At 47.3% G+C, this 16,093-nt stretch overlaps 1 protein-coding gene across 4 annotated transcripts in view; it reads left to right on the forward strand.

The window, feature by feature from the left end:
• Positions 1-16,093, forward strand: part of TSPAN9 (tetraspanin 9) — a 205,602-nt gene that overhangs the window by 32,245 nt on the left and 157,264 nt on the right. Inside the window, exon 1 of one of the 4 annotated variants that reach the window (XM_054443908.2) lies at positions 8,871-9,057. The exons of the other annotated variants lie outside the window; for them this stretch is intronic. The gene's annotated coding sequence lies outside the window, so the exon portion shown is untranslated. Of the gene's footprint in view, positions 1-8,870; positions 9,058-16,093 lie in introns of those variants that run through there. 4 annotated transcript variants of the gene reach the window in all.

Here is a 16,093-nt window from a genome sequence, read left to right on the forward strand (position 1 = left end):
AGAGTTGGAAACAAAAATGCAAACACAAGCACAGTTCACCCAGGTTCAGACTGTTCTGATGTGCCAGTCATTTACTGTAACTCTGAACATGTTACATATGCAAGTATTTAGCATTGTTTCTGGCTAGCGGTGGGGACACTGTTGACTTTTTCTTCATCCTGGTTTATTTTCTCTGGCTGTAGTGAACATGTGTTGATTCTTCAATTTTTAACCAGGAGTTAAATGAACAAAAATAAAAAAAGCATCCAGTTTAGAAAGGAAGTGGCAACCCAGGCACAGTCTACAGCTTTTACAACCTTCTGCAGGTCTCTCTGTCGCCGTAGACCGTAGTTCTTGTTCTGTAAAACAAGTGGTTGGACTGGCTGCATCGAAGGTTTCATCCAGGTGCAAGTGCTGAGTTTCTGCTATTGTCCTCTCTCATTTGTGGCACAACAGTGTCAGTCTCCTGTGGAAAAGAACTGCTGTGCCTTCACTTTTCTGGGCCTAGAATACCTTTCTTCTGCACCTCCTGTGAATTCTTGTACCACTTCAGAACATAGTCCAGATCCTACCTCCTCATAGCACTTCTCAGCTGCTCCAGGAGATGCCAATCCCCTTTCGCCAGCCTCCTGTGACATTTTTGGTTCATGGTTGGATATAGAGGAAGGAGGATAGAACTTGAGGCCTGATAGAGCCAGGTTTGAATTTTAATTCTGTTACTTGTTCACTGTGTGACCTTGGAAAACTCACCTAGTATCTCTGAGCTTCTGTTTTCTCATCTATCTAAAAGAAATTTATCGTAAAACTTACCCGATGAGGTTTATGTGAGGATTAAGTGAGACATGTATTTAAAACTGCTGTCCTTTAATGTGTGACACAAAATAGATACTAACACAAAAAATAAGAATGATCAGTGTTTATGTGTGTTACCTTTTTTTTTTTGGAGACAGAGACAGAAACAGAGTCTCACTCTGCCGCCCAGGCTGGAGTGCAGTGGTGCGATCTTGGCTTACTGCAGCCTCTGCTTCCTGGGTTCAAGCGATTCTCGTGCCTCAGCCTCCTGAGCAGCTGGAATTACAGGTGTAATTCCACACCTGGCTAATTTTTGTACTTTTAGTAGAGACGGGGTTTCATCATATTGACCAGGCTGGTCTCGAACTCCTGACCTCAGGTGATACACCCGCCTTGGCCTCCCAAGGTGCTGGGATTACTGGCTTAAGCCACTGCACTCGGCTGCATTACCTTTTTTACTCACATTGATTATTTTTATCTCACTGTGAGGAGGCTGAGCTGTAAAGAGGTAACTTGCTCAAGGTTACAAATTGAGGACAGGTCGCCTTTACATTTTCTTTAGGTGTTTTGTGTTTGTATTTAGTCCGTGAATATTTATTATCTAGGAATTTATCCGTTTCTTCTAGGTTTTTCAGTTTATTGGCATCTAGTTGCTATTAGTAGTCTCTAATGAGCCTCTGAATTTCTGTGGTATCAATTGTAATGTTCCTTTTTTTTTTGAGATGGAGTTTCACTCTTGTTGCCCAGGATGGAGTGCAATGGCACGATCTCGTCTCACTGCAACCTTGCCTCCTGGGTTCAAGTGATTCTCCTGCCTCAGCCTCCTTAGTAGCTGGGATTACAGGCATGCACCACCATGCCCAGCTGATTTTGTAGTTTTAATAGAGACGGGGTTTCTCCATGTTGGTCAGGCTGGTCGCAAACTCCCAACCTCAGGTGATCCGCCTGCCTCAGCCTCCCAAAGTGCTGGGATTACAGGTGTGAGCCACCGCGCCCAGCCTGTAATTTTCCATTTTTATCTCTGATTTTATTTATTTGGGTCCTCTTTTTTTTTCCTTAGTCTGGTTAAAAGTTTGTCAATTTTGTTTTTTTCTAGAATTAAATTATTTCTCTTTTTATTTAAAAAATTTTTGTTTTTATGCTGTCAGCAGAATCAGAATTTATTTTTAAAAAACTGATTTTGTTTCATTGATCTTTTATATATATATATTTTTTATTCTCAATCTCATTAATTTTTACTTTTTTTTTTTTTTTTTTTGGAGACAGAGTCTCACTCTGTCACCCAGGCTGGAGTGCAGTGAGTGGTATGACCATAGCTCACTGCAGCCTCGACCTCTTGGGCTCAAGTGATCCTCCCATTTCAGACTCCCCAGTAGCTGGGGCTATAGGCACATGCTATCACACCTAGCTATTTTTTAATTTTTTTGTAGAGATAAGGTTTAACTGTTGCCCAGGTTGGTCTCGAACTCCTGGCTCCTGCGATTCTCCTGCCTTGGCCTCCTAAAGTGTGGCTATTATAGGAATACGCCATTGTGCCCAGCCTGTTTCCAGAAATTCTTACATTTCCTTCTTAACTTCTACATTGACCCAATGATCGTTCAGAAGCTATTCCATGAATATTTATTGAGAGCTAACTCTATGTCAGGTCATAGTGCTGGGAATACAGCAGTGAGAAAAACGAAGTTGCCGCCCTCATAAGCTTACATTCTAATGTAAGAGCCCATCAAGGGAATACATGTCTGTTGGGTAGCAGGAAGTGTGGTGGAGAAAGGGATGGGGTAAAGGCCTAGGGGCTGCAAAAGAGGGCATGTGTGGTGGGGAGGGAGAGCATCTCCAGTCAGTCACATCTGATGGACCCTCCAAAGGATGGAGAGAGCAGTCTTGGTGGATGCCTGGGGAGGCTCATTCCAGGCACTGGCAACACAAGTGCAATTATGTTTGAGTACTGGGACCCGGCTCTGATCAGGTCCAGAGGCCATGATGAGAAATTGGGCTTGTTTCTTCAACTTGCTCTTTCCTGTCGAAGTCAAAAGATGGCTTCTTTCTTATTTTGTGTCCTGTACTATATTGGATAAATAAAGTGATGGGTACTTTGTTAAGTGATCAATAGATATTTTTTTGGTTGATGAACTCTTCCATCTTCTATCTTCTTAGGCTGCCTGGTGTGGGGTTGTACTTGTATCAGATGGTTCTCAGTCCCTTTCCCACATTCTCCAGTGACACAGACCTGGAGCTGTGAACCCCGGGAGACCCTCAGGGGTGTGCCAGTTCGAGAGTGCCAGCTGCCATGCACGCCCTGCCCTTCGCTCTGCCCTGCAGCCTCAGTGTCCTTTTACTCTTCTATTGGGCCTTGCGCCCTCCCTCTTTGAGGGTTTGCAAATGTAGCTCCCTCCATGTCCCCAGGTCCAGAGGCAAGTCCTTCTGCAGGAACGCTGTCTTTGACCCTTGGCCTGGGCAGGTCCCCTTGTTCCACGTGCTCACTGGGCAGTAGGTTCTTCCCATCCCAGCAGCATTTCCCCCCATTTACATTGTGTACTCACTTGTGTGATCCTCAGACCCTGACTGTCATCCTCAGTGGGCCATAAACCCCACGAGGACAGAGGCCCTGACTGTTAATCATCCCTTCTCCTGTCCTGCATCTCTGACATCTAGCTCTGTGATCAGCCAGTTTCATCTGTCAAGGACCTGACTGTAAACATGTTAGGCTTTGCAGACCATATGGTCTCTGTTGCAGCTTCTCAACCCTGTCCTTGCGGCACAGAAGTGGCTGCAGACACTATGTAAATGAGTGCAGCTATGTTCCAAAAAAAGGTATTTACGGACATTGAAATTTAAATTTCATGTCATTTCCACATCATGAAATATTCTGCTTTTGATTTTTTTTCAACCTTATGAAGTATAGAAACCATTTCTAGCAGGCAGGCCATACAGAGACAGGCGATGGGCTGTATTCGGCCCACAGACTGTAGTTTGCTGACTCCTCATGTAGGGCAGTGCATGGCGTATAGCATGTGTTTAATGAGTGTTTGTTGAGTGAGTGAATGACACCTTAGACATTGGCAGGAGGTGGTGAGTTTGTGGGGTGCTGTCTTTCTTTCATTAACGCCATAATCGCTCTCCTTCATCAGCTTCCCTGCAGTCTGGCCAGGCATGGTGGCTCACACCCAGCACTTTGGGAGGCTGAGGTGGGTGGATCACCTGAGGCCAGGAGTTCGAGACCAGCCTGGCCAGTGTGGTGAAATCCCATCTCTACTGAAAATACAAAGATTAGCCAGGCGTGGTGGCGGGTGCCTATAATCCCAGCTACTCCTGAGGCTGAGGCAGGAGAATCGCTTGAACCCAGGAGGTGGAGGTTGCAGTGAACCGAGGTTGTGCCACTGCATTCCAGCCTGGGTGACAGAGTGAGGCTCCATCTCAAAAAAAAAAAAAAAAAAAAAAAAAGATTCCCTGTAATCTGATAACATTAAGGAAGAAGGCCAACAGATTTTCTTTACTGAGATGTAACTCATATACCATAGAATTTGTCTATCTGAAGAGGACAGTTCAGTGGTTTTTACTATATTCTCAGCGTGTGACCATCAGCACTGTCAATTTTAGAACCTTTTCATCACCCCCAAAAGAAACTCCATTAGCAGTCACTCCCATGCCCCTGCCTCCAGTTTTTCTCCCTGCCTTACTCAACCATTAATGTGTCTTTTGTCTCCATGATTTACCTACCCTGGACATTCATATGAATGGAATTATACAATATGTGGTCTTCTGTGACTGACTTCTTCCACTTAGCATAAGGTTTTCAGGGTTCATCTGTGTTGTAGCCTGTGTCAGAATTCCATTCCTTTTTAGAGCTCAGTAATATTCCAGCATACGGACAGACCACATTTTGTTATTCCGTACCCATTCGTCATTGACTGACATGTGAGTTATTACCACCTTTTCTGGCTTACACATAATGTGGCTGTGAAGTTCATGTACCATGCTTTTGTGTGGTCGTGTATTTTCATTTCTCTTGGGCAAATACCTGGGAGTGGAATTGCAGGTGGTCTTAGCTCAGGCTGCTGTATATCACAAAGTCCCACAGACTGGGTGGCTTATAAACAAGAGGCATTTATTCCTCCCAGTTCTGGAGGCTGGGGGTCCCGGATCGGGGTGCCAGCGTGGTCAGGTCCTGTTGAAGCCCTCTTCTGGGTTCTAAACTTATATCCTTGTGCAGTGGAAACAGGGCAAGAGAGCTCTCTGAGGTCCCTTTTATTAGGACACAATCCCATTCCTGAAGGCTCCATCTTCATGACCTAATCACCTCCCAAAGGCCCCACCTGCCAATACCATCACCTTGGGGCTGAGGATTTCAACATGGGATATTTTGGGGACAAAAATATCCAGTCTGTAGCACCGGGTCATAGGATAACTGTGTGTTGAACTGTTTAAAGACTTCCAGACTGTTTTCCAAAGCAGCTGTACCATTTTACATTCCCACTAGCAGTGTGTGAGGACTCCAGTTTCTCCACATCCTTGCAGACAACCTTTATTTTTATTTTTTTAACAACCCTTTTTACTGTCTGTCTTTTTGACTGGCTAACTGCTTCTTAAGCGGACACATTTCTGATTGCAAGACAGTGGGCTGAACTTGATCATTTAGATAAAAGTTTCGCTATTTTCTTTTGTAAAAGCAATGTATGTTTATTGAGCATACTGGGAAAACAACGTGATACCTGCTAGTGATGTCCCTGTTGCATTTGATCACAGCCTGCCAACTCTTTACCAGGTCTCTCAAGATCAAGGCTGCTGCCCCTATAAGCTGCATAGCAGATCAGGATGCAGGCCCTGAGGCTTCAGACTGGGGTTCACAAACAAGTTCTGCTGCTGCCCGGACACTTGACCTTAGCAAGCTGCGAATCCTCTGAGTCACAGTTTTCTCATTGGTAAAAGGGATGTTTTTGGGTACCTACCATGTAATGACAGGCATCGTACTTGTCTTACTAGGTTCTGATGAAGATGAAACACGGCAGTGCTTGTGAAGTGCTGAGCATAACGCACTTAGTGAGCACTTAGAATAAACGATACTAAAAACCGAGAAAGAGCCCTCTGTCCTGAGGTCACACAGCTCGGCAGGGCTTGTGATTGTTGTAAGGTAAAGAGAGGCACTTGGAGGAGGAAGGGTCCCCATAGGTCACCCTCATACTGGATTCCCGTCATGTGGCCAGCATTTGCTTGGCTGTTTCTGCTGCTGAGAATTGCCCCCCACTGCTGCACAGCTCAGGTTTTCAGCCCTGCCTTTCCGGAGCCATCCTTTGGCCATGCCTCTGCCGTCAGAGCCCGGGAGCGCGTGCCTGCCCTGTCGTCCACATGACAACCTGGGAATATTTGACAACAGAACCCCTCTGTCTCTTCTCCAGTTCCATCAGCTGTTTCTCAGATAACTTCATTTCTAGACCCCACCACCGGCCGCCCTTGGACGCATTCTGGCTTGGTTGTTATTTGTTGTTTCCTGGACTCATCCTCAGCCCGAGGTGCCTCTGAGGGGTGGAGGGACATCTCCATTGGGGATAGACACAAACTGAGTGTCAGAAGAGTTATTAAGCCTTTCAGGGTGACAGATCTTCACCTTTACAAGCAGGATGGCTTTAGGAAAGGAAGTAGTCAAGCAGGATAGATAGCCTCATTCTAAATTATGGAAAACATAAAATTCCGGCTAAGCCCTGTCCCAATTTCCCCTCCTGTTTTCCAGACTGTCTTGGGTGGCTGCACAGACGGTTCCTCGTCATCCAGGTTTCCTGAAGGGTGACCCATTCTGCTGGAAGGGCTTGCGATGGGAGGGTTTTGAGTTTTCCTGCCGTCATTTCCTATCCTGATAGGGTAGAGTCGTTGGTACATTTTTTGGACTCTGTTTTATAAGCTGCAGGAGGGAGATTGTGGCGAGTGGCTCATTAATAAAAGTACTTCAGCAGAAGCAGAACAAGGGGAGGGGAGAGGAACCGGTTGGACTATTTGCCTGATTTTCATATCCTAGGGCCTGTCTCTTCTGTTGGTGGGAGAAATCCAAGTGCATTTAGCAGTCCCTCTGCTGCTGCCCGTGGGGTAAAAACCTTGTCATTTTGTAAAGAGGGGCAGCCTGGAAACCCACCATGGGCCCAGCTCTGCCCCGGGGCAGGCAGCACACATTCTGGGTATCTCCCACTTCCTCAGGCTGAGTTTTGGAAAGGCCATGCCTAATTTCTTTGTAATTGTGCTCCAGGCTGATTTACATAACTTTATTTTTCTGTGGTTAGTTACTCATTCAGAAATTCCCCTGTCCATCTGTTCTTCTGGGAATCTGAGACAGTGGGAACAGCACATCCCAGGAGAATTCTGGCCTGATTTAGGGGGTTGGAGCAGTTGTCCAATCCCCTGAGCAGGTCCAGGTCCTGGACCCCTCCAGTGAGAGGAAGCACCTTGGTAGGCAGTGGCTGCTGGTCCTGGGACCTGCGGAGCTGTCATCTCAGGGCTGGGAGGTGAAGGGAATGGCCTGCAGGTGGAGGAGGCATGTGTGGTAAGAGGCAGTGCAGGGAGGTGGTTAGCGCCCCATGCCAGGTTCCCATCCTGGGCCTGCCACTCCCCAGTTATGTGACATGGGAAGCTATTTAAGACTCCTTTCTCGCCTGTGAAGTGGGGATTATAAAGGATCTAGTTCACAAGGTTATTCAAATGTGAAGTGAGTTGATATGTGAAGCATCTAGAACCCCCCTGGCATGTAGAAAATCCTCATCCTCATTTCCACCACTAACAGCTACATTATCACATTTACCTGATTCCCGCACCGCCCCCTCACCCGCCTTTTTTTTTTTTTTTTTTTTTTTGAGATGGAGTCTTGCTCTGTCGCCCAAGCTGGAGTACAGTGGCATGATCCCGGCTCGTGCAACCTCTGCCTCCTGGATTCAAGTGATTCTCCTGCCTCAGCCTCCCGAGTAGCTGGGATTACAGGCACCCACCATCATGCCCAGCTAATTTTTGTATTTTTATAGAGACAGGGTTTCCCCATGTTGGCCAAGCTGGTCTTGAACCCCTTACCTCAGGTGATCCGACCGCCTTGGCCTCCCAAAGTGTTGGGATTACAGGCATGAGCCACCGCGCCCAGCCAGCCCCCTCCCTGCTCTTTTTTTAATGGAACAGGGATACTTGTTTTATATTTATTGACAAATATGGGGAAACTTTCCTCTGAGCTCAGCCCCACTGCACCTGCTGCCCTTGGGCTCCTTAGCACTCCCTCCCTGCAGCTGTGCCCAGCGGGTCTCTCCCACTCCCAGCCACGGTGTGAATTGGCCTTGCGCTGACTGCCAGGTAGCAGCAGCCTAATTTCTCTGCCTAGTTTCATCATCTGTGACCTGTGGAAAACATTTACACCTCCTTTTCTTCCCTCCGGCCCCTCCAGAGATGTGATGAGGGTCAGGTGACATGTTAAGTCTGGCACGCAGGTTTGCAAAGACAGGCAGGACTTCGGTGGACAGTGTGGGAGAGCTGTGGGCGCAGGACTGAGATCGTCCTGTCCACAGGGACCCTGGAGTGTGGATGGAGGAGGGTGAAAATGGAGCTTAGCACCGCCTTTGGGACACTGTCAGCAGATGCAGCCCCTTGGGCTGTACCCCCAACAGCAAAGGTAGGGGGATGTTGTTTAGAAAGTCAGTCCACAAATGGGTATTCTCCAAGCTGGTTCCCTGAGCCCATACTGGACAAGTTGCTATGCTCTCTGCCCTCAGGATGCTTATAAAGTGGCCAAGGGTGGATAAGATATCAGGAGGAAAGTCTCGGTGGTGGAATAACCAGCAGCTCCTGCTTTACCTTTGATGCATCGGGTGCTGCACTAGACATCTATTTATAGGTGAGAAAAACAAGGCTCGGTGGGGGTTTACTGACTCCCCAGGGTCATCCACTTTGGATGCCGGAGAAGGGATTTAAACTCAAATCTGGGGCATTCCAAAGTCCGTGTTCTTTCCAGGTGGGGAATCTTGGGTCTGAGCTTCGCCAGGCCTGCTGGGACTCCCAGATCAGCCCCTGCCTTCCAGGAGCTTTGTTGTGAAATGCCCTTGACCATGTGATGTTTGTGTGTGCTTTTTTCTGCAGGAAGTCTTGGCCTTCTCTCCCTCCCCATCCTCTCAGCCCGTCCTGCCCTTGCCCGGAGGGCTGTGTGCTTCACTGGAGGGCCTCTCTGCTGTGAATGCACCCCTGCTCCTCTCCACTGACCGGGTCCTGTGCCCCTGCCTTCTCCCTTCTTTCAGGTCCTTTGATTTGGGGAGGGGAGTGAACCATTGGCAGGTGAGAGAAACCTGTGCTGAAAGGTGTGGGTGACTTTGAGCTTTTGCCCCCGTGGGGAGGTGTTGGCTGTTCCTAGATGAGAATATGGACTGTGGGGAAGTACAGTGCCCTGTCACTCAAAGGGCACGGGCCTGGCCGCCAGCCGCCCCGGAGTCTGGTGTTGCTCCAAATGGGCTGGCTGTGTGACCATGTGCACGTCACTTTGCTTTCTGGGCCTGGGTGCCTCTCTGTAGCGCAAGGGGTTTGTACCAGATGATCCTGGAGGTCCTTTCAGCCCAGCAGTTCCGCGGTTTCAGATGCCTGCTTGGGAAATTCATTGCCCACTCGTTCCCTCTTCCTTTCCTCTGTTGCCTCTTTAAAACGAAGGTTTATTTTTCAGCTGGTGTTAATTGGAAAGCTTTAATGTATGCTTTGGAATGAGTGGGAGGAATTCCAAGGCCATAACTCCCTGAGCCCTCAAGCGTGGAAAGTTTTTCAGTAAGAACGAGTTCAAACAGGATCTTGGGGGCCTGGGGACAGGACACAACCTTGGCGTGCTCATTCACCTCAGGAAACACAGCTGGCTCTTTGGAACCTGGCTGATTAAACCTGGCAGGACCTGGGTGGCAGAAACCCAGCAGGGTCAGAGCTTCTCTGTCTGGGGACCCTTGTGCCACCAGCAGCCACAGCCTTCCCCTGGAGCCTGCTCTCCCCACTCCTGTGCCAGCCCGTCACTCTGTCTTCCCCAGCTGTGCCAGCCCGCACTCTGGCCCTGCCCCAAATACACGTCATGTCCCTCTGGCTTGCCTTCTTTAGCTCAGCCCTTCCCTGTCCCCTCCTCATCTCTCTACCTATTGATATCACCCCCTTCCTTTTATGCCCAGCATTTCCTTTCCACTAGCCCAGGTTGGGCTAGGGCAGGAGGTTGAGCTTGGCACAGGCCTGGGCCAGGGACCACATACAGTGTAAACTGGACTGTGGGGCTGGGAGGGCTAGGGGAGCATTGCCGCTGATCAGTCAGTTCATGTTGACCAAGCCCCCATCACCTGCCCGAGGTGAGGCTGAGCTCTTCCGGTGAATCAAAAAGATGTACACACAGCACTTCCCTTGGGGGAGCTGCCCATAATGGATAGACCAGCCCCCAGGAGGGACCCTTATGGAGTGGTGGGTGATAAACTGCTTCTGTAAGTGAGAGAGGCGGCTTGGGCCTTCAGAACTCAGGTGTGAGTCAGTAGGCCTGGGTCCAGCCTGCCGCTGGCCACCGGCTCCTTTGCGGGTTGTGGCTCAGTCACAGGACCTTTCTGAGTTTCATCTTGTGGAATGAGAAGGTTGGGGTGGGTCTTCCTGAAGTCTCTTCCAACTCTGCATAGTTAATAGTCACCATTTATCAAGTGCTTTCTGTGTGTCAGGTGGTGTGAAATGCTTGACAGACCTAATCCCATCTCATTCTCCCAGAGCGAGGCTCTTTTATTTGCCCTCATTTTGCAGATCTCAGGCTTAGAGGTGAGGTTGCAATCAAGTGGCCTCTAGGTCTGATCCAGGCCACAGATGCATTTTGTTTGGGCTCAACTGACATACTGGAGAGATTTTTCAAAACACGGGATGTTGGCTTTTCTTTTCTTTTTTTTTTTTTTTTTGAGACAGGTTCTTGCTCTGTTGCGCAGGCTAGAGTGCAGTGGTGTGATCACAGCTTATTACAGCCTCGACCTCCCAAACTCAAGTGATCCTCCCACCTCAGCCTCCTGAGTAGCTGGGACCACAGGCACATGCCACCATATCTGGCTAATTAAAATTTTTTTTTTTTTTTTTTTTTGTAGAGACAAGGCCTCACACTATGTTTTCCAGGCTGGTCTCAAACTCCTGAGCTCAAGCGATCCTCCTGCCTTGGCTTCCCAAAGTGCTAGGGTTATAGATATGAGCCACTGCACCTGGCTGATGTTGGCTTTTTAAAGTTGGAAGGTCTAGTTACACTGAGCCTGTGCTGCCCGGTGCCAACAATTGGCTGGATCTGACTCTCAGGTACCACCTCCACATGGGGCTGTGCTTTCCTGACCCCTCAGTCTTGACACAGTGCTGGGACATGCCCTTGTACACAGCTAACTTCATGAATTTATGTTTTCCACCTCGTAGGTACTTGAGTTTGCAAACCTTGGCTGAAGGCTGTGATGTTATACTGTATCAGTCACACAGCTACTGTTAGGGACAGTATTCCAGCTTGAGTCTGTCTGACATTAAACTGTGAACCATCCTGCTGTTTTTCTGAGTTCTCCCCTCCCCTCCCCTTCCCTCCCCTTCCCTCCCCTTCCCTCCCCTCATTTCTTCTCTTAAAAAGAGAGAGAGTCGGCCGGGTGCGTGGCTCACGCCTGTAATCCCAGCGCTTTGGGAGGCTGAGGTGGGTGGATCTCGAGGTCAGGAGATCGAGACCATCCTGGCTAACACAGTGAAACCCCATCTCTACTAAAAATACAAAAATTAGCCGGGCGTGGTGGTGGGCGCCTGTAGTCCTAGCTACTCAGGAGGCTGAGGCAGGAGAATGGTGTGAACCCGGGAGGTGGAGCTTGCAGTGAGCCGAGATCACGCCGCTGCACTCCAGCCTGGGCGACAGAACGAGACTCCATCTCAAAAAAAAAAGAGATAGAGTCTTGCTCTGTCACCCAGGCTGGTGTGCAGTAGCACAATCATAGCTCACTGCAGCATTGATCTGCTGAGTAGCTAGGACTTCAGGCACACACCACCATGCTTGGCAAATTGAAAAATTTTTTTTTTGTATGTTGTCCAGGCTGGTCTCAAACTGGTCTCCTTCTGTCTTGGCCTCCTAACGTGCTGGGATTACAGGTGTGAGACACCGCACCTGGCCCTGAGTTATTTCTAAATCCTAACAGGGATTTTGAATCTTTTATCTGAGCCTAGGAGACCATAGATAAGGAAGTTGGCAAGAACCCCTCTTAACAGAGAGGTTTGAGTCCCTGCATCTGTCTGAATGTGCTCCTGCAGGGAGGTGGCGTCCACTTTTGGATGTTGCTCATGACTGTCCTCTTGCTACACAGTATGTCCTTCCCGAATTAATTAGATGTCATTGTTTTTTTCTCTACCACTTGTTTTCCTACACCTTGGTTTCTATTTACTGGCAGGTTGAAAGCAGGTGACCCCACCTCCTTGCCCCTAGGAGGGCTGCCAAAATGCCAAACAGAGAGCTTGCGTTTTGCCCCAGGCACTTGGAGGCAGGAAACAGGGATGTCTGTTTGGACAGTGGATGCTTCAGGGTTGGTCAGGGGTCCCTGGGGGAGAGGCAGGCAGGATGCTAGGCCTCCCAAACAGGGAGGCGGCCCCACAGGGAGCCCTGGTGGAGCTTGAGGCTTCCTGCATTTAATGTTGGTCTGTCCAGCTGTTTCCTCCTGATAGAGTGGCTGGACCATGCCACAGTGACTCAACTCCAGCCCCGTCGACGAGCAACAGGAGATTTGTCCAGCCAGGGTCAGCTCGGGAGTGGCGTCTGCGTCCCACACTTGCATCCAGGCTGCCAGTTGGGAGGAACCTGTTGCTCCTTGAACCACTTCCCTGCTTACTCTTGGTGCCCTAAAGCCCTGTCCCAGTTGGATTGATTCAGGCTGTTTCTTTTTGGTTTCCCCGTAGCTTGTCCTTAACCCTTCTTTGTGCACAGCTGACCTAGAGCTTCTGCGGCTCTGTGCTGACCAGCTGCCTGCCTGCCGTCCCAAGCCTGGCATTGCCAGACCTCCCTTGCCCTTGGCCTGAGGCTCAGTGGGTTTGGCACAGTCCCCAAAGGTTCTGAGTCTCTCTCCAGGCATTCAGGGCCTGGGCGAGCTTCAAATGAGAGAGACAGCTGTATGATTCATTAATCTCCTCCAGTGTGTAGAGGATTAAACAATTTTTTGGTGGGTTTGTTATTATGTGTTTTTTTTTTTGGAAGAAATTATTACTTATTGAGTATTTTCTAAGGCTCCTGTCATGGTTACTAAGAGCTTTGCGTGCATTATCTACCTTAATCCTTGCAGGCACTCTCTGGGAGAGGGATGATTACTCCCATTTTACAGATGAGTCTGAAGTCAAAGAGGCTAGGGAGCTTGCCCAAGGTCTCAGATCCTTCCCACGTCGTATCCTGTGACACGTGACTTAGGGAGGGATGAGGATGTGCGGAAGAGTTTAAAAAATAGTTTGAGAACTGTTGATGAAGATGAGAGGTTTAAAAGGAGCTGTGCAGGGAGGAGGCAGAGGTGAGCCGGGCTTGGTCTTTGCACTCCTGGAGTGCAGGAAGCAGGCAGGCCACCAACTGCCTCTGATGTAAGATACAGTGTGGTTGGTGCTAGCAGTGGAGCTGCCAGGGTAGTTTGGAAGCACATTTTCAGCTGGTATGTGAGCAACTAGTAGAAGACACTTCAAAACAGAAGTGACAAATTCCTGGCCCACAGGATGGATTTATCTGTCAGCATGACTTAAACTGTCCATGTAGAAAATACTGAGATATACTACAATGAACTCCAACAAATTTACAAGAAAAAAACAAACAACCCCATCAAAAAGTGGGCAAAGGACATGAACAGACACTTCTCAAAAGAAGACATTTATGCTGCCAAAAAACACATGAAAAAATGCTCACCATCACTGGCCATCAGAGAAATGCAAATCAAAACCACAATGAGATACCATCTCACACCAGTTAGAATGGCAATCATTAAAAAGTCAGGAAACAACAGGTGCTAGAGAGGATGTGGAGAAATAGGAACACTTTTACACTGTTGGTGGGACTGTAAACTAGTTCAACCCTTGTGGAAGTCAGTGTGGCGATTCCTCAGGGATCTAGAACTAGAAATTCCATTTGACCCAGCCATCCCATTACTGGGTATATACCCAAAGGACTATAAATCATGCTGCTATAAAGACACATGCACACGTATGTTTATTGTGGCACTATTCACAATAGCAAAGACTTGGAACCAACCCAAATGTCCAACAATGGTAGACTGGATTAAGAAAATGTGGCACATATACACCATGGAATACTATGCAGCCATAAAAAATGATGAGTTCATGTCCTTTGTAGGGACATGGATGAAATTGGAAATCATCATTCTCAGTAAACTATCACAAGAACAAAAAACCAAACACCGCATATTCTCACTCATAGGTGGGAATTGAACAATGAGAACACATGGACACAGGAAGGGGAACATCACACTTCAGGGACTGTTGTGGGGTCGGGGGGGGAGGGAGGGATAGCATGGGGAGATATACCTAATGCTAGATGACGAGTTAGTGGGTGCAGCGCACCAGCATGGCACATGTATACATATGTAACTAACCTGCACATTGCGCACATGTAACATAAATCCTAAAGTATAATAATAATAAAAAAAAGAAAATACTGAGATATAGTCCCATTTATGTCTAGAGTTGCAAAAATGCAACATTGCTTAGAATTATTTTTAGTGCAATTATTTGGAAGTTTATATCAAGGGCCTTAGAAACATTCATTCATAATTCTGTTCTTTGGAGTTTATACCAAAGAAGTTATATTTATATTTTTTCATTGCAGTACTATTTATAATAGCTAAAAATTGGAAGCATACTGAATGTCTAACAATAGAAAACCAGTTACATAAATTTTGATACATTCTCTTTTTTTTTTTGGATGGAGTTTCGCTCTTGTTGCCCATGCTGGAGTGCAATGGCTTGATCTCCTGGGTTCAAGCAATTCTCCTGCCTCAGCCTCCTGAGTAGCTGGGATTACAGGCATGCATAACCAACACGCCTGGCTAATTTTGGATTTTTAGTAGAGACAGGGTTTTTCTATGTTGATCAGGCTGATCTCGAACTCCCAACCTCAGGTGATCCACCTGCCTTGACCTCCCAAAGTGCTGGGATTACAGGTGTGAGCCAGTGTGCCCGGCCTGATGGGCCACTGTATGGGCTTTTAAAAATTATGTCTTCAAAAATTATATATAATGACTCAAAATAGGCCAGGTGTGGTTGCTCACATCTGTAATCCCAGCATTTTGGGAGGCTGAGGCAGGAGGATCGCTTGAGCCTAGGAGTTTGAGACTAGCCTGGGCAACATAGTGAGACCCCTGTCTCTACAAAAAAATTTTTAATAAATTAGGTATAGGGGTGTGCCTCTGTGGTTCCAGCTACTCAGGAGGCTGAGGTGGGAGGATTACTTAAGCCTGAGAGGTGGAGGCTGCAGTGAGCTATGATCATGCCATTGCACTTTAGCCTGGGTGACAGAGTGAGACCCTGTCTCTGAAAAAACAAAAAAAATAATGTTAATGAAAAAATGTCAAGCAAATATTGCAAGATATAACACTACAAATCGTAATTTTTTTTTAAAAAAGAAGAAAGATTAGAGGAAATACACCAAAAATGCTAATGGTAGTTATTGATTATTAGTGATTTTTTTTTTTATGTTATGTACTTGCTAACATTTCTCTAGTGAACTACAACAACAAAAACATCAGAAGTGCTTTGGTGTCTCAGAGGATTGCAGGGTGTTTTGCTGCGTGCTCAGCACAGCACCTTTCATTGCAAAACAGGCTCCAGCACTTTCCAGAACAGGGCTTTAAGTGTGCTTGGGAGATGGGGCCTCTGCATTGGAGTTCCTTCTTCCTCTCCTGTAACACATTCTTCACCCCGCAGTTTTCTCCCTTAATTGGATGTAAATTTACAACTAAAGAATGATTTTTTAAAAATATGTATTGTTTTTATTGGCTGTTTTTCCGAATACTATGACGAGAGAGACATTTCATATTTTTCACTCTATAAGAAGACCCTAATTTAAGTTTCTTTCTTCTCATGCAATGTAATTGATTTTTTTTTCTCTGTGGTTCAGATGATGTTTGTCAGATAGAAGAATTTGCTACTCCTGCCTTAAATGGCCTTTGAAAGCCCAATTTAAAATAATACCTTGTTGTGGCTTGCTGTTTTAACAAAGTTCTGTGGCTGACAGTACATTTGAAACTGACCCTCAAGCGAGTCCAGAGAACACTTGTGATCATAGCCCAAGAACAGCCTCTTTGTTTGTGTTTCATGGATTATGAACCAGGAC

This window comes from Pongo pygmaeus, chromosome 10 (assembly GCF_028885625.2).
Source record: "Pongo pygmaeus isolate AG05252 chromosome 10, NHGRI_mPonPyg2-v2.0_pri, whole genome shotgun sequence".
NCBI lineage: Eukaryota > Metazoa > Chordata > Mammalia > Primates > Hominidae > Pongo > Pongo pygmaeus.